Below are 23,365 nucleotides of genomic sequence, written 5' to 3' on the forward strand. Positions count from 1 at the left end.
CTAGTTACCAATAGGGTTAGTTACCCATAGTGCTAGTTACCAATAGGGTTAGTTACCCATAGTTCTAGTTACCAATAGGGTTAGTTACCCACAGGGATAGTGCTAGTTACCAATAGGGTTAGTTACCCATAGTGCTAGTTACCAATAGGGTTAGTTACCCATAGGGATAGTTCTAGTTACCAATAGGGTTAGTTACCCATAGTGCTAGTTACCAATAGGGTTAGTTCTAGTTACCAATAGGGTTAGTTACCCACAGGGATAGTGCTAGTTACCAATAGGGTTAGTTACCCATAGTGCTAGTTACCAATAGGGTTAGATACCCATAGTGCTAGTTACCAATAGGGTTAGTTACCCATAGTGCTAGTTACCAATAGGGTTAGATACCCATAGTGCTAGTTACCAATAGGGTTAGTTACCCACAGGGATAGTGCTAGTTACCAATAGGGTTAGTTACCCATAGTGCTAGTTACCAATAGGGTTAGTTACCCATAGTGCTAGTTACCAATAGGGTTAGTTACCCATAGTGCTAGTTACCAATAGGGTTAGTTACCCACAGGGATAGTGCTAGTTACCAATAGGGTTAGTTACCCATAGTGCTAGTTACCAATAGGGTTAGTTACCCATAGGGATAGTTCTAGTTACCAATAGGGTTAGTTACCCATAGGGATAGTTCTAGTTACCAATAGGGTTAGTTCTAGTTACCAATAGGGTTAGTTCTAGTTACCAATAGGGTTAGTTACCCACAGGGATAGTGCTAGTTACCAATAGGGTTAGTTACCCATAGTGCTAGTTACCAATAGGGTTAGTTACCCATAGTGCTAGTTACCAATAGGGTTAGTTACCCATAGTTCTAGTTACCAATAGGGTTAGTTACCCATAGTTCTAGTTACCAATAGGGTTAGTTACCCATAGTTCTAGTTACCAATAGGGTTAGTTACCCATAGTTCTAGTTACCAATAGGGTTAGTTACCCATAGTTCTAGTTACCAATAGGGTTAGTTACCCATAGTTCTAGTTACCAATAGGGTTAGTTACCCATAGTTCTAGTTACCCATAGGGTTAGTTACCCATAGTTCTAGTTACCAATAGGGTTAGTTACCCATAGTTCTAGTTACCCATAGGGTTAGTTCTAGTTACCAATAGGGTTAGTTACCAATAGGGTTAGTTACCCATAGTTCTAGTTACCAATAGGGTTAGTTACCCATAGGGACAGTGCTAGTTACCAATAGGGATAGTGCTAGTTACCCATAGGGATAGTGCTAGTTACCCATAGGGATAGGGTTAGTTACCCATAGGGATAGTTCTAGTTACCCATAGGGATAGTTCTAGTTACCCATAGGGATAGTTACCCATAGGGATAGTTCTAGTTACCCATCGGGATAGTTACCCATAGGGATAGTTCTAGTTACCAATAGGGTTAGTTACCCACAGGGATAGTGCTAGTTACCAATAGGGTTAGTTACCCATAGTGCTAGTTACCAATAGGGTTAGTTACCCATAGTTCTAGTTACCAATAGGGTTAGTTACCCACAGGGATAGTGCTAGTTACCAATAGGGTTAGTTACCCATAGTGCTAGTTACCAATAGGGTTAGTTACCCATAGGGATAGTTCTAGTTACCAATAGGGTTAGTTACCCATAGTGCTAGTTACAGATAGGGTTAGTTCTAGTTACCAATAGGGTTAGTTCTAGTTACCAATAGGGTTAGTTACCCACAGGGATAGTGCTAGTTACCAATAGGGTTAGTTACCCATAGTGCTAGTTACCAATAGGGTTAGATACCCATAGTGCTAGTTACCAATAGGGTTAGTTACCCATAGTGCTAGGATTAGTTACCCATAGGGCTAGTGCTAGTTTCCCACAGGGTTAGTGCTAGTTACCCACAGGGTTAGTTACCCACAGGGCTAGGGTTAGTTACCCACAGGGCTAGGGTTAGTTACCCATAGGGCTAGTGCTAGTTTCCCACAGGGTTAGTTACCCACAGGGCTAGTGCTAGTTTCCCACAGGGTTAGTTACCCACAGGGCTAGGGTTAGTTACCCACAGGGCTAGGGTTAGTTAACCACAGGGCTACCGCTAGTTACCCACAGGGCTAGGGTTAGTTACCCATAGGGCTAGTGCTAGTTACCCACAGGGTTAGGGTTAGTTACCCACAGGGTTAGGGTTAGTTACCCATCGTGCTAGGGTTAGTTAACCACAGGGCTAGGGTTAGTTAACCACAGGGCTAGGGTTAGTTAACCACAGGGCTAGTGCTAGTTACCCATCGTGCTAGTTACCCATAGGGCGAGGGCTAGTTACCCATAGGGTTACTTACCCATAGGGCGAGGGCTAGTTACCCATAGGGTTACTTACCCATAGGGCGAGGGTTACTTACCCATAGGGCGAGGGCTACTTACCCATAGGGCGAGGGCTACTTACCCATAGGGCGAGGGCTACTTACCCCTAGGGCGAGGGTTAGTTACCCATAGTGCTAGGGTTAGTTACCCATAGTGCTAGGGTTAGTTACGCATAGTGCTAGGGGGAGTTAGCCATAGTGTTAGGGCTAGTTACCCATAGGGCTAGGGATAGTTACCCACAGGGATAGTGCTAGTTACCCATAGGGTCAGGGCTAGTTACCCATAGGGATAGTTCTAGTTACCAATAGGGTTAGTTACCCATAGGGACAGTGCTAGTTACCTATAGGGATAGTGCTAGTTACTCATAGGGATAGTGCTAGTTACCCATAGGGATAGTGCTAGTTACCCATAGGGATAAGGTTAGTTACCCATAGGGATAGTTCTAGTTACCCATAGGGATAGTTACCCATAGGGATAGTTCTAGTTACCCATCGGGATAGTTACCCATAGGGATAGTTCTAGTTACCAATAGGGTTAGTTAACCACAGGGATAGTGCTAGTTACCAATAGGGTTAGTTACCCATAGTGCTAGTTACCAATAGGGTTAGTTACCCATAGTTCTAGTTACCAATAGGGTTAGTTACCCACAGGGATAGTGCTAGTTACCAATAGGGTTAGTTACCCATAGTGCTAGTTACCAATAGGGTTAGTTACCCATAGGGATAGTTCTAGTTACCAATAGGGTTAGTTACCCATAGTGCTAGTTACCAATAGGGTTAGTTCTAGTTACCAATAGGGTTAGTTACCCACAGGGATAGTGCTAGTTACCAATAGGGTTAGTTACCCATAGTGCTAGTTACCAATAGGGTTAGATACCCATAGTGCTAGTTACCAATAGGGTTAGTTACCCATAGTGCTAGTTACCAATAGGGTTAGATACCCATAGTGCTAGTTACCAATAGGGTTAGTTACCCACAGGGATAGTGCTAGTTACCAATAGGGTTAGTTACCCATAGTGCTAGTTACCAATAGGGTTAGTTACCCATAGTGCTAGTTACCAATAGGGTTAGTTACCCATAGTTCTAGTTACCAATAGGGTTAGTTACCCACAGGGATAGTGCTAGTTACCAATAGGGTTAGTTACCCATAGTGCTAGTTACCAATAGGGTTAGTTACCCATAGGGATAGTTCTAGTTACCAATAGGGTTAGTTACCCATAGGGATAGTTCTAGTTACCAATAGGGTTAGTTCTAGTTACCAATAGGGTTAGTTCTAGTTACCAATAGGGTTAGTTACCCACAGGGATAGTGCTAGTTACCAATAGGGTTAGTTACCCATAGTGCTAGTTACCAATAGGGTTAGTTACCCATAGTGCTAGTTACCAATAGGGTTAGTTACCCATAGTTCTAGTTACCAATAGGGTTAGTTACCCATAGTTCTAGTTACCAATAGGGTTAGTTACCCATAGTTCTAGTTACCAATAGGGTTAGTTACCCATAGTTCTAGTTACCAATAGGGTTAGTTACCCATAGTTCTAGTTACCAATAGGGTTAGTTACCCATAGTTCTAGTTACCAATAGGGTTAGTTACCCATAGTTCTAGTTACCCATAGGGTTAGTTACCCATAGTTCTAGTTACCAATAGGGTTAGTTACCCATAGTTCTAGTTACCCATAGGGTTAGTTCTAGTTACCAATAGGGTTAGTTACCAATAGGGTTAGTTACCCATAGTTCTAGTTACCAATAGGGTTAGTTACCAATAGGGTTAGTTACCCATAGGGTTAGTTACCAATAGGGTTAGTTACCCATAGTTCTAGTTACCAATAGGGTTAGTTACCCATAGGGTTAGTTCTAGTTACCAATAGGGTTAGTTCTAGTTACCAATAGGGTTAGTTACCCATAGGGTTAGTTCTACAAATTACACAGTAGCCTACAAGTAGCAAAATATAACGGCGTTGATTGAACATGAAATGTATTTCAATCTGACTGAAATACTGTATTTCTATATTAATGCAGTCGACCGGGTTTTCATTTCAACCATATCTTTATATGTTGCATTGTTTTTTTATCAATTACAAAGACACTGACAACTTTATGTAGTCAGCTTTGTTCTGAAATGATCAGTGAACAGACAGATGGATGGACCGTGTGATTCTGTGTGTAGCAGGGATCACTGTATAATCTGTGTATAAAAACATTTAATGACGCACTTATTAGCTTGTTCTGTGAGTCGTCTGAGGCAGGCGGTTAGATTAGCTTGTTCTGTGAGTCGTCTGAGGCAGGCGGTTAGATTAGCTTGTTCTGTGAGTCGTCTGAGGCAGGCGGTTAGATTAGCTTGTTCTGTGAGTGGTCTGAGGCAGGTGGTTAGATTAGCTTGTTCTGTGAGTCGTCTGAGGCAGGCGGTTAGATTAGCTTGTTCTGTGAGTCGTCTGAGGCAGGCGGTTAGATTAGCTTGTTCTGTGAGTGGTCTGAGGCAGGCGGTTAGATTAGCTTGTTCTGTGAGTCGTCTGAGGCAGGCGGTTAGATTAGCTTGTTCTGTGAGTGGTCTGAGGCAGGTGGTTAGATTAGCTTGTTCTGTGAGTCGTCTGAGGCAGGCGGTTAGATTAGCTTGTTCTGTGAGTCGTCTGAGGCAGGCGGTTAGATTAGCTTGTTCTGTGAGTGGTCTGAGGCAGGTGGTTAGATTAGCTTGTTCTGTGAGTGGTCTGAGGCAGGCGGTTAGATTAGCTTGTTCTGTGAGTGGTCTGAGGCAGGCGGTTAGATTAGCTTGTTCTGTGAGTGGTCTGAGGCAGGCGGTTAGATTAGCTTGTTCTGTGAGTGGTCTGAGGCAGGCGGTTAGATTAGCTTGTTCTGTGAGTGGTCTGAGGCAGGCGGTTAGATTAGCTTGTTCTGTGAGTCGTCTGAGGCAGGCGGTTAGATTAGCTTGTTCTGTGAGTGGTCTGAGGCAGGCGGTTAGATTAGCTTGTTCTGTGAGTCGTCTGAGGCAGGCGGTTAGATTAGCTTGTTCTGTGAGTCGTCTGAGGCAGGCGGTTAGATTACGAGCGTTTTCAAGTGCTACGTTAATAGAGATGGTTTTGGGAAACGGCTTGGATATTTATGGATGCTCCTCCGAAGGTTTTAACGATGAACTTAGACTTCAGATGCTTTTGGGAAATCAGGCCTAAAACCCTATGGGTAACTAACCCTATTGGTAACTATAACTATCCCTATGGGTAACTATCCCTATGGGTAACTATAACTATCCCTATGGGTAACTAACCCTATTGGTAACTATAACTATCCCTATGGGTAACTATCCCTATGGGTAACTAGAACTATCCCTATGGGTAACTATCCCTATGGGTAACTAGAACTATCCCTATGGGTAACTAACCCTATGGGTAACTAGAACTATCCCTATGGGTAACTAGAACTATCCCTATGGGTAACTATCCCTATGGGTAACTAGAACTATCCCTATGGGTAACTAACCCTATGGGTAACTAGCACTGTCCCTATGGGTAACTAACCCTATTGGTACTTATCCCTATGGGTAACTAACCATATTGGTAACTAGCACTATCCCTATGGGTAACTAGAACTATCCCTATGGGTAACTAACCCTATGGGTAACTAGAACTATCCCTATGGGTAACTGACCCTATTGGTAACTAGCACTATCCCTATGGGTAACTAACCTTATTGGTAAATAGAACTATCCATATGGGTAACTAACCATATTGGTAACTAGAACTATCCCTATGGGTAACTATCCCTATGGGTAACTAGCACTATCCCGATGGGTAACTAGCACTATCCCTATGGGTAACTAGCACTATCCCTATGGGTAACTAGCACTATCCCGATGGGTAACTAGCACTATCCCGATGGGTAACTAGCACTATCCCTATGGGTAACTAGCACTATCCCTATGGGTAACTAGCACTATCCCTATGGGTAACTAGCTAGTTCAACTAGTTCAATCAATGCAGTTATATTTTGCTACTTGTAGGCTACTGTGTAATTTGTCTCAATATATTTCATGATGTGAAGCCCAACGTGCCAAATCTGTGATAGTGAAAAATACATTTGAGGTGGGCACAAGAATAAGCCGCCTCAATATTTGCAGCCATAGGTGGTAATAGGACCTGATCCGTGATCAGTATTGTGTAATAATTATACATGTTAAGGTAAGATTTGAATGGAGGAATCTGATCCGAGAGCAGCGCTCTCCCTTTCCTTCCGTTACCATCAGTGTCGACAAAACGCTCTAACGGCACACTTCTCGCTGAGAATTCTGGGAAACGCATGTTTCATGTGTATCCTTTATTTAACTAGGCAAGTCAGTTTAAGAACAAATTCTTATTTACAATGACAGCCTAGGAACAGTGGGTTAAACTGCCTTGTTCAGGTGGCAGAACAACCAATCTTTACCTTGTCAGCTCGGGGATTCGATCCAGCAACCTTTCGGTTACTAGTCCAGCGCTCCAACATCTTCGGCCGTTGTAGGATAGATGCATCGTTAAAACACTAGGAAGCCTAAATTCCATCACTATTGGTGAACTGGGCACTGGGTCCTATGGGCGCTAGTGCACTATATAGGGATTAGGGGATGCATTTAGGACAGAGCTGTAGTAGCATTTCTCATGCTACACAGCCTCCAGCACAGCAGACATACAGACATTAAAATAAACACAACTTCCCTATGAGAATAGGAAAGAAAAGTTCATGTCTCAACAACCTGTAGTGATAGGAGAGAATCCTGACTATAACAACCTGTAGTGATAGGAGAGAATCCTGACTATAACAACAACCTGTAGTGATAGGAGAGAATCCTGACTATAACAACAACCTGTAGTGATAGGAGAGAATCCTGACTATAACAACAACCTGTAGTGACAGGAGAGAATCCTGACTATAACAACAACCTGTAGTGACAGGAGAGAATCCTGACTATAACAACAACCTGTAGTGATAGGAGAGAATCCTGACTATAACAACAACCTGTAGTGATAGTAGAGAATCCTGACTATAACAACAACCTGTAGTGATAGGAGAGAATCCTGACTATTACAACAACCTGTAGTGATAGGAGATAATCCTGACTATTACAACAACCTGTAGTGACAGGAGAGAATCCTGACTATAACAACCTGTAGTGACAGGAGAGAATCCTGACTATAACAACAACCTGTAGTGATAGGAGAGAATCCTGACTATAACAACAACCTGTAGTGATAGGAGAGAATCCTGACTATAACAACAACCTGTAGTGATAGGAGAGAATCCTGACTATAACAACCTGTAGTGACAGGAGAGAATCCTGACTATAACAACAACCTGTAGTGACAGGAGAGAATCCTGACTATAACAACAACCTGTAGTGACAGGAGAGAATCCTGACTATAACAACCTGTAGTGATAGGAGAGAATCCTGACTATAACAACCTGTAGTGATAGGAGAGAATCCTGACTATAACAACAACCTGTAGTGATAGGAGAGAATCCTGACTATAACAACAACCTGTAGTGATAGGAGAGAATCCTGACTATAACAACAACCTGTAGTGATAGGAGAGAATCCTGACTATAACAACCTGTAGTGATAGGAGAGAATCCTGACTATAACAACAACCTGTAGTGATAGGAGAGAATCCTGACTATAACAACAACCTGTAGTGATAGGAGAGAATCCTGACTATAACAACAACCTGTAGTGACAGGAGAGAATCCTGACTATAACAACCTGTAGTGACAGGAGAGAATCCTGACTATAACAACAACCTGTAGTGACAGGAGAGAATCCTGACTATAACAACAACCTGTAGTGATAGGAGAGAATCCTGACTATAACAACAACCTGTAGTGATAGGAGAGAATCCTGACTATAACAACAACCTGTAGTGACAGGAGAGAATCCTGACTATAACAACCTGTAGTGATAGGAGAGAATCCTGACTATAACAACAACCTGTAGTGATAGGAGAGAATCCTGACTATAACAACAACCTGTAGTGATAGGAGAGAATCCTGACTATAACAACCTGTAGTGACAGGAGAGAATCCTGACTATAACAACAACCTGTAGTGACAGGAGAGAATCCTGACTATAACAACAACCTGTAGTGATAGGAGAGAATCCTGACTATAACAACAACCTGTAGTGATAGGAGAGAATCCTGACTATAACAACAACCTGTAGTGATAGGAGAGAATCCTGACTATAACAACAACCTGTAGTGATAGGAGAGAATCCTGACTATAACAACCTGTAGTGATAGGAGAGAATCCTGACTATAACAACAACCTGTAGTGACAGGAGAGAATCCTGACTATAACAACAACCTGTAGTGACAGGAGAGAATCCTGACTATAACAACAACCTGTAGTGACAGGAGAGAATCCTGACTATAACAACAACCTGTAGTGACAGGAGAGAATCCTGACTATAACAACCTGTAGTGATAGGAGAGAATCCTGACTATAACAACCTGTAGTGATAGGAGAGAATCCTGACTATAACAACAACCTGTAGTGATAGGAGAGAATCCTGACTATAACAACAACCTGTAGTGACAGGAGAGAATCCTGACTATAACAACAACCTGTAGTGACAGGAGAGAATCCTGACTATAACAACAACCTGTAGTGACAGGAGAGAATCCTGACTATAACAACAACCTGTAGTGACAGGAGAGAATCCTGACTATAACAACAACCTGTAGTGATAGGAGAGAATCCTGACTATAACAACAACCTGTAGTGATAGGAGAGAATCCTGACTATAACAACAACCTGTAGTGATAGGAGAGAATCCTGACTATAACAACAACCTGTAGTGATAGGAGAGAATCCTGACTATAACAACAACCTGTAGTGATAGGAGAGAATCCTGACTATAACAACAACCTGTAGTGATAGGAGAGAATCCTGACTATAACAACAACCTGTAGTGACAGGAGAGAATCCTGACTATAACAACAACCTGTAGTGACAGGAGAGAATCCTGACTATAACAACAACCTGTAGTGACAGGAGAGAATCCTGACTATAACAACAACCTGTAGTGATAGGAGAGAATCCTGACTATAACAACAACCTGTAGTGACAGGAGAGAATCCTGACTATAACAACAACCTGTAGTGATAGGAGAGAATCCTGACTATAACAACAACCTGTAGTGATAGGAGAGAATCCTGACTATAACAACCTGTAGTGATAGGAGAGAATCCTGACTATAACAACCTGTAGTGATAGGAGAGAATCCTGACTATAACAACAACCTGTAGTGACAGGAGAGAATCCTGACTATAACAACAACCTGTAGTGACAGGAGAGAATCCTGACTATAACAACAACCTGTAGTGACAGGAGAGAATCCTGACTATAACAACCTGTAGTGACAGGAGAGAATCCTGACTATAACAACCTGTAGTGACAGGAGAGAATCCTGACTATAACAACCTGTAGTGATAGGAGAGAATCCTGACTATAACAACCTGTAGTGATAGGAGAGAATCCTGACTATAACAACCTGTAGTGATAGGAGAGAATCCTGACTATAACAACCTGTAGTGACAGGAGAGAATCCTGACTATAACAACCTGTAGTGACAGGAGAGAATCCTGACTATAACAACCTGTAGTGACAGGAGAGAATCCATCCTGACTATAACAGCCTGTAGTGACAGGAGAGAATCCATCCTGACTATAACAGCCTGTAGTGATAGGAGAGAATCCTGACTATAACAACAACCTGTAGTGATAGGAGAGAATCCTGACTATAACAACCTGTAGTGATAGGAGAGAATCCTGACTATAACAACAACCTGTAGTGATAGGAGAGAATCCTGACTATAACAACAACCTGTAGTGATAGGAGAGAATCCTGACTATAACAACAACCTGTAGTGACAGGAGAGAATCCTGACTATAACAACCTGTAGTGACAGGAGAGAATCCTGACTATAACAACAACCTGTAGTGATAGGAGAGAATCCTGACTATAACAACCTGTAGTGACAGGAGAGAATCCTGACTATAACAACCTGTAGTGATAGGAGAGAATCCTGACTATAACAACCTGTAGTGATAGGAGAGAATCCTGACTATTACAACAACCTGTAGTGATAGGAGAGAATCCTGACTATAACAACCTGTAGTGACAGGAGAGAATCCTGACTATAACAACAACCTGTAGTGATAGGAGAGAATCCTGACTATAACAACCTGTAGTGATAGGAGAGAATCCTGACTATAACAACAACCTGTAGTGATAGGAGAGAATCCTGACTATAACAACCTGTAGTGATAGGAGAGAATCCTGACTATAACAACAACCTGTAGTGATAGGAGAGAATCCTGACTATAACAACAACCTGTAGTGACAGGAGAGAATCCTGACTATAACAACCTGTAGTGACAGGAGAGAATCCTGACTATAACAACCTGTAGTGACAGGAGAGAATCCTGACTATAACAACCTGTAGTGACAGGAGAGAATCCATCCTGACTATAACAGCCTGTAGTGATAGGAGAGAATCCTGACTATAACAACAACCTGTAGTGATAGGAGAGAATCCTGACTATAACAACCTGTAGTGATAGGAGAGAATCCTGACTATAACAACAACCTGTAGTGATAGGAGAGAATCCTGACTATAACAACAACCTGTAGTGATAGGAGAGAATCCTGACTATAACAACAACCTGTAGTGATAGGAGAGAATCCTGACTATAACAACAACCTGTAGTGATAGGAGAGAATCCTGACTATAACAACAACCTGTAGTGATAGGAGAGAATCCTGATTATAACAACAACCTGTAGTGATAGGAGAGAATCCTGACTATAACAACCTGTAGTGATAGGAGAGAATCCTGACTATAACAACCTGTAGTGATAGGAGAGAATCCTGACTATAACAACCTGTAGTGACAGGAGAGAATCCTGACTATAACAACAACCTGTAGTGATAGGAGAGAATCCTGACTATAACAACAACCTGTAGTGATAGGAGAGAATCCTGACTATAACAACAACCTGTAGTGACAGGAGAGAATCCTGACTATAACAACCTGTAGTGACAGGAGAGAATCCTGACTATAACAACCTGTAGTGACAGGAGAGAATCCTGACTATAACAACCTGTAGTGACAGGAGAGAATCCTGACTATAACAACCTGTAGTGATAGGAGAGAATCCTGACTATAACAACCTGTAGTGATAGGAGAGAATCCTGACTATAACAACCTGTAGTGATAGGAGAGAATCCTGACTATAACAACCTGTAGTGACAGGAGAGAATCCTGACTATAACAACCTGTAGTGACAGGAGAGAATCCTGACTATAACAACAACCTGTAGTGATAGGAGAGAATCCTGACTATAACAACAACCTGTAGTGATAGGAGAGAATCCTGACTATAACAACCTGTAGTGACAGGAGAGAATCCTGACTATAACAACAACCTGTAGTGATAGGAGAGAATCCTGACTATAACAACAACCTGTAGTGATAGGAGAGAATCCTGACTATAACAACCTGTAGTGACAGGAGAGAATCCTGACTATAACAACCTGTAGTGACAGGAGAGAATCCTGACTATAACAACCTGTAGTGATAGGAGAGAATCCTGACTATTACAACAACCTGTAGTGATAGGAGAGAATCCTGACTATAACAACCTGTAGTGACAGGAGAGAATCCTGACTATAACAACCTGTAGTGATAGGAGAGAATCCTGACTATAACAACAACCTGTAGTGATAGGAGAGAATCCTGACTATAACAACAACCTGTAGTGATAGGAGAGAATCCTGACTATAACAACAACCTGTAGTGATAGGAGAGAATCCTGACTATAACAACAACCTGTAGTGATAGGAGAGAATCCTGACTATAACAACCTGTAGTGACAGGAGAGAATCCATCCTGACTATAACAGCCTGTAGTGATAGGAGAGAATCCTGACTATAACAACAACCTGTAGTGATAGGAGAGAATCCTGACTATAACAACCTGTAGTGATAGGAGAGAATCCTGACTATAACAACAACCTGTAGTGATAGGAGAGAATCCTGACTATAACAACCTGTAGTGACAGGAGAGAATCCATCCTGACTATAACAGCCTGTAGTGACAGGAGAGAATCCATCCTGACTATAACAGCCTGTAGTGATAGGAGAGAATCCTGACTATAACAACAACCTGTAGTGATAGGAGAGAATCCTGACTATAACAACCTGTAGTGATAGGAGAGAATCCTGACTATAACAACAACCTGTAGTGATAGGAGAGAATCCTGACTATAACAACAACCTGTAGTGATAGGAGAGAATCCTGACTATAACAACAACCTGTAGTGATAGGAGAGAATCCTGACTATAACAACAACCTGTAGTGACAGGAGAGAATCCTGACTATAACAACCTGTAGTGACAGGAGAGAATCCTGACTATAACAACAACCTGTAGTGATAGGAGAGAATCCTGACTATAACAACCTGTAGTGACAGGAGAGAATCCTGACTATAACAACAACCTGTAGTGATAGGAGAGAATCCTGACTATAACAACAACCTGTAGTGATAGGAGAGAATCCTGACTATAACAACAACCTGTAGTGATAGGAGAGAATCCTGACTATAACAACAACCTGTAGTGATAGGAGAGAATCCTGACTATAACAACAACCTGTAGTGATAGGAGAGAATCCTGACTATAACAACAACCTGTAGTGATAGGAGAGAATCCTGACTATAACAACCTGTAGTGATAGGAGAGAATCCTGACTATAACAACAACCTGTAGTGACAGGAGAGAATCCTGACTATAACAACAACCTGTAGTGACAGGAGAGAATCCTGACTATAACAACAACCTGTAGTGACAGGAGAGAATCCTGACTATAACAACAACCTGTAGTGACAGGAGAGAATCCTGACTATAACAACCTGTAGTGATAGGAGAGAATCCTGACTATAACAACCTGTAGTGATAGGAGAGAATCCTGACTATAACAACAACCTGTAGTGATAGGAGAGAATCCTGACTATAACAACAACCTGTAGTGACAGGAGAGAATCCTGACTATAACAACAACCTGTAGTGACAGGAGAGAATCCTGACTATAACAACAACCTGTAGTGACAGGAGAGAATCCTGACTATAACAACAACCTGTAGTGACAGGAGAGAATCCTGACTATAACAACAACCTGTAGTGACAGGAGAGAATCCTGACTATAACAACAACCTGTAGTGATAGGAGAGAATCCTGACTATAACAACAACCTGTAGTGATAGGAGAGAATCCTGACTATAACAACAACCTGTAGTGATAGGAGAGAATCCTGACTATAACAACAACCTGTAGTGATAGGAGAGAATCCTGACTATAACAACAACCTGTAGTGATAGGAGAGAATCCTGACTATAACAACAACCTGTAGTGATAGGAGAGAATCCTGACTATAACAACAACCTGTAGTGACAGGAGAGAATCCTGACTATAACAACAACCTGTAGTGACAGGAGAGAATCCTGACTATAACAACAACCTGTAGTGACAGGAGAGAATCCTGACTATAACAACAACCTGTAGTGATAGGAGAGAATCCTGACTATAACAACAACCTGTAGTGACAGGAGAGAATCCTGACTATAACAACAACCTGTAGTGATAGGAGAGAATCCTGACTATAACAACAACCTGTAGTGATAGGAGAGAATCCTGACTATAACAACCTGTAGTGATAGGAGAGAATCCTGACTATAACAACCTGTAGTGATAGGAGAGAATCCTGACTATAACAACAACCTGTAGTGACAGGAGAGAATCCTGACTATAACAACAACCTGTAGTGACAGGAGAGAATCCTGACTATAACAACAACCTGTAGTGACAGGAGAGAATCCTGACTATAACAACCTGTAGTGACAGGAGAGAATCCTGACTATAACAACCTGTAGTGACAGGAGAGAATCCTGACTATAACAACCTGTAGTGATAGGAGAGAATCCTGACTATAACAACCTGTAGTGATAGGAGAGAATCCTGACTATAACAACCTGTAGTGATAGGAGAGAATCCTGACTATAACAACCTGTAGTGACAGGAGAGAATCCTGACTATAACAACCTGTAGTGACAGGAGAGAATCCTGACTATAACAACCTGTAGTGACAGGAGAGAATCCATCCTGACTATAACAGCCTGTAGTGACAGGAGAGAATCCATCCTGACTATAACAGCCTGTAGTGATAGGAGAGAATCCTGACTATAACAACAACCTGTAGTGATAGGAGAGAATCCTGACTATAACAACCTGTAGTGATAGGAGAGAATCCTGACTATAACAACAACCTGTAGTGATAGGAGAGAATCCTGACTATAACAACAACCTGTAGTGATAGGAGAGAATCCTGACTATAACAACAACCTGTAGTGACAGGAGAGAATCCTGACTATAACAACCTGTAGTGACAGGAGAGAATCCTGACTATAACAACAACCTGTAGTGATAGGAGAGAATCCTGACTATAACAACCTGTAGTGACAGGAGAGAATCCTGACTATAACAACCTGTAGTGATAGGAGAGAATCCTGACTATAACAACCTGTAGTGATAGGAGAGAATCCTGACTATTACAACAACCTGTAGTGATAGGAGAGAATCCTGACTATAACAACCTGTAGTGACAGGAGAGAATCCTGACTATAACAACAACCTGTAGTGATAGGAGAGAATCCTGACTATAACAACCTGTAGTGATAGGAGAGAATCCTGACTATAACAACAACCTGTAGTGATAGGAGAGAATCCTGACTATAACAACCTGTAGTGATAGGAGAGAATCCTGACTATAACAACAACCTGTAGTGATAGGAGAGAATCCTGACTATAACAACCTGTAGTGACAGGAGAGAATCCATCCTGACTATAACAGCCTGTAGTGATAGGAGAGAATCCTGACTATAACAACAACCTGTAGTGACAGGAGAGAATCCTGACTATAACAACAACCTGTAGTGACAGGAGAGAATCCTGACTATAACAACAACCTGTAGTGACAGGAGAGAATCCTGACTATAACAACAACCTGTAGTGACAGGAGAGAATCCTGACTATAACAACCTGTAGTGACAGGAGAGAATCCTGACTATAACAACCTGTAGTGACAGGAGAGAATCCTGACTATAACAACCTGTAGTGATAGGAGAGAATCCTGACTATAACAACCTGTAGTGATAGGAGAGAATCCTGACTATAACAACCTGTAGTGATAGGAGAGAATCCTGACTATAACAACCTGTAGTGACAGGAGAGAATCCTGACTATAACAACCTGTAGTGACAGGAGAGAATCCTGACTATAACAACCTGTAGTGACAGGAGAGAATCCATCCTGACTATAACAGCCTGTAGTGACAGGAGAGAATCCATCCTGACTATAACAGCCTGTAGTGATAGGAGAGAATCCTGACTATAACAACAACCTGTAGTGATAGGAGAGAATCCTGACTATAACAACCTGTAGTGATAGGAGAGAATCCTGACTATAACAACAACCTGTAGTGATAGGAGAGAATCCTGACTATAACAACAACCTGTAGTGATAGGAGAGAATCCTGACTATAACAACAACCTGTAGTGACAGGAGAGAATCCTGACTATAACAACCTGTAGTGACAGGAGAGAATCCTGACTATAACAACAACCTGTAGTGATAGGAGAGAATCCTGACTATAACAACCTGTAGTGACAGGAGAGAATCCTGACTATAACAACCTGTAGTGATAGGAGAGAATCCTGACTATAACAACCTGTAGTGATAGGAGAGAATCCTGACTATTACAACAACCTGTAGTGATAGGAGAGAATCCTGACTATAACAACCTGTAGTGACAGGAGAGAATCCTGACTATAACAACAACCTGTAGTGATAGGAGAGAATCCTGACTATAACAACCTGTAGTGATAGGAGAGAATCCTGACTATAACAACAACCTGTAGTGATAGGAGAGAATCCTGACTATAACAACCTGTAGTGATAGGAGAGAATCCTGACTATAACAACAACCTGTAGTGATAGGAGAGAATCCTGACTATAACAACCTGTAGTGACAGGAGAGAATCCATCCTGACTATAACAGCCTGTAGTGATAGGAGAGAATCCTGACTATAACAACAACCTGTAGTGATAGGAGAGAATCCTGACTATAACAACCTGTAGTGATAGGAGAGAATCCTGACTATAACAACAACCTGTAGTGATAGGAGAGAATCCTGACTATAACAACAACCTGTAGTGACAGGAGAGAATCCTGACTATAACAACAACCTGTAGTGACAGGAGAGAATCCTGACTATAACAACAACCTGTAGTGACAGGAGAGAATCCTGACTATAACAACCTGTAGTGACAGGAGAGAATCCTGACTATAACAACCTGTAGTGACAGGAGAGAATCCTGACTATAACAACCTGTAGTGATAGGAGAGAATCCTGACTATAACAACCTGTAGTGATAGGAGAGAATCCTGACTATAACAACCTGTAGTGATAGGAGAGAATCCTGACTATAACAACCTGTAGTGACAGGAGAGAATCCTGACTATAACAACCTGTAGTGACAGGAGAGAATCCTGACTATAACAACCTGTAGTGACAGGAGAGAATCCATCCTGACTATAACAGCCTGTAGTGACAGGAGAGAATCCATCCTGACTATAACAGCCTGTAGTGATAGGAGAGAATCCTGACTATAACAACAACCTGTAGTGATAGGAGAGAATCCTGACTATAACAACCTGTAGTGATAGGAGAGAATCCTGACTATAACAACAACCTGTAGTGATAGGAGAGAATCCTGACTATAACAACAACCTGTAGTGATAGGAGAGAATCCTGACTATAACAACAACCTGTAGTGACAGGAGAGAATCCTGACTATAACAACCTGTAGTGACAGGAGAGAATCCTGACTATAACAACAACCTGTAGTGATAGGAGAGAATCCTGACTATAACAACCTGTAGTGACAGGAGAGAATCCTGACTATAACAACCTGTAGTGATAGGAGAGAATCCTGACTATAACAACCTGTAGTGATAGGAGAGAATCCTGACTATTACAACAACCTGTAGTGATAGGAGAGAATCCTGACTATAACAACCTGTAGTGACAGGAGAGAATCCTGACTATAACAACAACCTGTAGTGATAGGAGAGAATCCTGACTATAACAACCTGTAGTGATAGGAGAGAATCCTGACTATAACAACAACCTGTAGTGATAGGAGAGAATCCTGACTATAACAACCTGTAGTGATAGGAGAGAATCCTGACTATAACAACAACCTGTAGTGATAGGAGAGAATCCTGACTATAACAGCCTGTAGTGATAGGAGAGAATCCATCCTGACTATAACAACAACCTGTAGTGATAGGAGAGAATCCTGACTATAACAACAACCTGTAGTGATAGGAGAGAATCCTGACTATAACAACCTGTAGTGATAGGAGAGAATCCTGACTATAACAACAACCTGTAGTGATAGGAGAGAATCCTGACTATAACAACAACCTGTAGTGATAGGAGAGAATCCTGACTATAACAACAACCTGTAGTGATAGGAGAGAATCCTGACTATAACAACAACCTGTAGTGATAGGAGAGAATCCTGACTATAACAACAACCTGTAGTGATAGGAGAGAATCCTGATTATAACAACAACCTGTAGTGATAGGAGAGAATCCTGACTATAACAACCTGTAGTGATAGGAGAGAATCCTGACTATAACAACCTGTAGTGATAGGAGAGAATCCTGACTATAACAACCTGTAGTGACAGGAGAGAATCCTGACTATAACAACAACCTGTAGTGATAGGAGAGAATCCTGACTATAACAACAACCTGTAGTGATAGGAGAGAATCCTGACTATAACAACAACCTGTAGTGATAGGAGAGAATCCTGACTATAACAACAACCTGTAGTGACAGGAGAGAATCCTGACTATAACAACCTGTAGTGACAGGAGAGAATCCTGACTATAACAACCTGTAGTGACAGGAGAGAATCCTGACTATAACAACCTGTAGTGACAGGAGAGAATCCTGACTATAACAACCTGTAGTGATAGGAGAGAATCCTGACTATAACAACCTGTAGTGATAGGAGAGAATCCTGACTATAACAACCTGTAGTGATAGGAGAGAATCCTGACTATAACAACCTGTAGTGACAGGAGAGAATCCTGACTATAACAACCTGTAGTGACAGGAGAGAATCCTGACTATAACAACAACCTGTAGTGATAGGAGAGAATCCTGACTATAACAACAACCTGTAGTGATAGGAGAGAATCCTGACTATAACAACCTGTAGTGACAGGAGAGAATCCTGACTATAACAACAACCTGTAGTGATAGGAGAGAATCCTGACTATAACAACAACCTGTAGTGATAGGAGAGAATCCTGACTATAACAACCTGTAGTGACAGGAGAGAATCCTGACTATAACAACCTGTAGTGACAGGAGAGAATCCTGACTATAACAACCTGTAGTGATAGGAGAGAATCCTGACTATTACAACAACCTGTAGTGATAGGAGAGAATCCTGACTATAACAACCTGTAGTGACAGGAGAGAATCCTGACTATAACAACCTGTAGTGATAGGAGAGAATCCTGACTATAACAACCTGTAGTGATAGGAGAGAATCCTGACTATAACAACAACCTGTAGTGATAGGAGAGAATCCTGACTATAACAACAACCTGTAGTGATAGGAGAGAATCCTGACTATAACAACAACCTGTAGTGATAGGAGAGAATCCTGACTATAACAACCTGTAGTGACAGGAGAGAATCCATCCTGACTATAACAGCCTGTAGTGATAGGAGAGAATCCTGACTATAACAACAACCTGTAGTGATAGGAGAGAATCCTGACTATAACAACCTGTAGTGATAGGAGAGAATCCTGACTATAACAACAACCTGTAGTGATAGGAGAGAATCCTGACTATAACAACCTGTAGTGACAGGAGAGAATCCATCCTGACTATAACAGCCTGTAGTGACAGGAGAGAATCCATCCTGACTATAACAGCCTGTAGTGATAGGAGAGAATCCTGACTATAACAACAACCTGTAGTGATAGGAGAGAATCCTGACTATAACAACCTGTAGTGATAGGAGAGAATCCTGACTATAACAACAACCTGTAGTGATAGGAGAGAATCCTGACTATAACAACAACCTGTAGTGATAGGAGAGAATCCTGACTATAACAACAACCTGTAGTGATAGGAGAGAATCCTGACTATAACAACAACCTGTAGTGACAGGAGAGAATCCTGACTATAACAACCTGTAGTGACAGGAGAGAATCCTGACTATAACAACAACCTGTAGTGATAGGAGAGAATCCTGACTATAACAACCTGTAGTGACAGGAGAGAATCCTGACTATAACAACCTGTAGTGATAGGAGAGAATCCTGACTATAACAACCTGTAGTGATAGGAGAGAATCCTGACTATAACAACCTGTAGTGATAGGAGAGAATCCTGACTATTACAACAACCTGTAGTGATAGGAGAGAATCCTGACTATAACAACCTGTAGTGACAGGAGAGAATCCTGACTATAACAACAACCTGTAGTGATAGGAGAGAATCCTGACTATAACAACAACCTGTAGTGATAGGAGAGAATCCTGACTATAACAACCTGTAGTGATAGGAGAGAATCCTGACTATAACAACAACCTGTAGTGATAGGAGAGAATCCTGACTATAACAACCTGTAGTGATAGGAGAGAATCCTGACTATAACAACCTGTAGTGATAGGAGAGAATCCTGACTATAACAACCTGTAGTGACAGGAGAGAATCCTGACTATAACAACAACCTGTAGTGATAGGAGAGAATCCTGACTATAACAACAACCTGTAGTGATAGGAGAGAATCCTGACTATAACAACAACCTGTAGTGATAGGAGAGAATCCTGACTATAACAACAACCTGTAGTGACAGGAGAGAATCCTGACTATAACAACCTGTAGTGACAGGAGAGAATCCTGACTATAACAACCTGTAGTGACAGGAGAGAATCCTGACTATAACAACCTGTAGTGACAGGAGAGAATCCTGACTATAACAACCTGTAGTGATAGGAGAGAATCCTGACTATAACAACCTGTAGTGATAGGAGAGAATCCTGACTATAACAACCTGTAGTGATAGGAGAGAATCCTGACTATAACAACCTGTAGTGACAGGAGAGAATCCTGACTATAACAACCTGTAGTGACAGGAGAGAATCCTGACTATAACAACAACCTGTAGTGATAGGAGAGAATCCTGACTATAACAACAACCTGTAGTGATAGGAGAGAATCCTGACTATAACAACCTGTAGTGACAGGAGAGAATCCTGACTATAACAACAACCTGTAGTGATAGGAGAGAATCCTGACTATAACAACAACCTGTAGTGATAGGAGAGAATCCTGACTATAACAACCTGTAGTGACAGGAGAGAATCCTGACTATAACAACCTGTAGTGACAGGAGAGAATCCTGACTATAACAACCTGTAGTGATAGGAGAGAATCCTGACTATTACAACAACCTGTAGTGATAGGAGAGAATCCTGACTATAACAACCTGTAGTGACAGGAGAGAATCCTGACTATAACAACCTGTAGTGATAGGAGAGAATCCTGACTATAACAACCTGTAGTGATAGGAGAGAATCCTGACTATAACAACAACCTGTAGTGATAGGAGAGAATCCTGACTATAACAACAACCTGTAGTGATAGGAGAGAATCCTGACTATAACAACAACCTGTAGTGATAGGAGAGAATCCTGACTATAACAACCTGTAGTGACAGGAGAGAATCCATCCTGACTATAACAGCCTGTAGTGATAGGAGAGAATCCTGACTATAACAACAACCTGTAGTGATAGGAGAGAATCCTGACTATAACAACCTGTAGTGATAGGAGAGAATCCTGACTATAACAACAACCTGTAGTGATAGGAGAGAATCCTGACTATAACAACCTGTAGTGACAGGAGAGAATCCATCCTGACTATAACAGCCTGTAGTGACAGGAGAGAATCCATCCTGACTATAACAGCCTGTAGTGATAGGAGAGAATCCTGACTATAACAACAACCTGTAGTGATAGGAGAGAATCCTGACTATAACAACCTGTAGTGATAGGAGAGAATCCTGACTATAACAACAACCTGTAGTGATAGGAGAGAATCCTGACTATAACAACAACCTGTAGTGATAGGAGAGAATCCTGACTATAACAACAACCTGTAGTGATAGGAGAGAATCCTGACTATAACAACAACCTGTAGTGACAGGAGAGAATCCTGACTATAACAACCTGTAGTGACAGGAGAGAATCCTGACTATAACAACAACCTGTAGTGATAGGAGAGAATCCTGACTATAACAACCTGTAGTGACAGGAGAGAATCCTGACTATAACAACCTGTAGTGATAGGAGAGAATCCTGACTATAACAACCTGTAGTGATAGGAGAGAATCCTGACTATAACAACCTGTAGTGATAGGAGAGAATCCTGACTATTACAACAACCTGTAGTGATAGGAGAGAATCCTGACTATAACAACCTGTAGTGACAGGAGAGAATCCTGACTATAACAACAACCTGTAGTGATAGGAGAGAATCCTGACTATAACAACAACCTGTAGTGATAGGAGAGAATCCTGACTATAACAACCTGTAGTGATAGGAGAGAATCCTGACTACAACAACAACCTGTAGTGATAGGAGAGAATCCTGACTATAACAACCTGTAGTGACAGGAGAGAATCCATCCTGACTATAACAGCCTGTAGTGATAGGAGAGAATCCTGACTATAACAACAACCTGTAGTGATAGGAGAGAATCCTGACTATAACAACCTGTAGTGATAGGAGAGAATCCTGACTATAACAACAACCTGTAGTGATAGGAGAGAATCCTGACTATAACAACCTGTAGTGACAGGAGAGAATCCATCCTGACTATAACAGCCTGTAGTGACAGGAGAGAATCCATCCTGACTATAACAGCCTGTAGTGATAGGAGAGAATCCTGACTATAACAACAACCTGTAGTGATAGGAGAGAATCCTGACTATAACAACCTGTAGTGATAGGAGAGAATCCTGACTATAACAACCTGTAGTGATAGGAGAGAATCCTGACTATAACAACAACCTGTAGTGATAGGAGAGAATCCTGACTATAACAACAACCTGTAGTGATAGGAGAGAATCCTGACTATAACAACAACCTGTAGTGATAGGAGAATCCTGACTATAACAACAACCTGTAGTGATAGGAGAGAATCCTGACTATAACAACAACCTGTAGTGACAGGAGAGAATCCTGACTATAACAACAACCTGTAGTGACAGGAGAGAATCCTGACTATAACAACAACCTGTAGTGACAGGAGAGAATCCTGACTATAACAACAACCTGTAGTGATAGGAGAGAATCCTGACTATAACAACAACCTGTAGTGATAGGAGAGAATCCTGACTATAACAACAACCTGTAGTGATAGGAGAGAATCCTGACTATAACAACAACCTGTAGTGATAGGAGAGAATCCTGACTATAACAACAACCTGTAGTGACAGGAGAGAATCCTGACTATAACAACAACCTGTAGTGACAGGAGAGAATCCTGACTATAACAACAACCTGTAGTGACAGGAGAGAATCCTGACTATAACAACAACCTGTAGTGACAGGAGAGAATCCTGACTATAACAACAACCTGTAGTGACAGGAGAGAATCCTGACTATAACAACAACCTGTAGTGACAGGAGAGAATCCTGACTATAACAACAACCTGTAGTGATAGGAGAGAATCCTGACTATAACAACAACCTGTAGTGATAGGAGAGAATCCTGACTATAACAACAACCTGTAGTGATAGGAGAGAATCCTGACTATAACAACCTGTAGTGATAGGAGAGAATCCTGACTATAACA

Source organism: Salvelinus alpinus, chromosome 4 (genome assembly GCF_045679555.1).
Source record: "Salvelinus alpinus chromosome 4, SLU_Salpinus.1, whole genome shotgun sequence".
In the NCBI taxonomy this organism is placed as follows: Eukaryota; Metazoa; Chordata; class Actinopteri; order Salmoniformes; family Salmonidae; genus Salvelinus; species Salvelinus alpinus.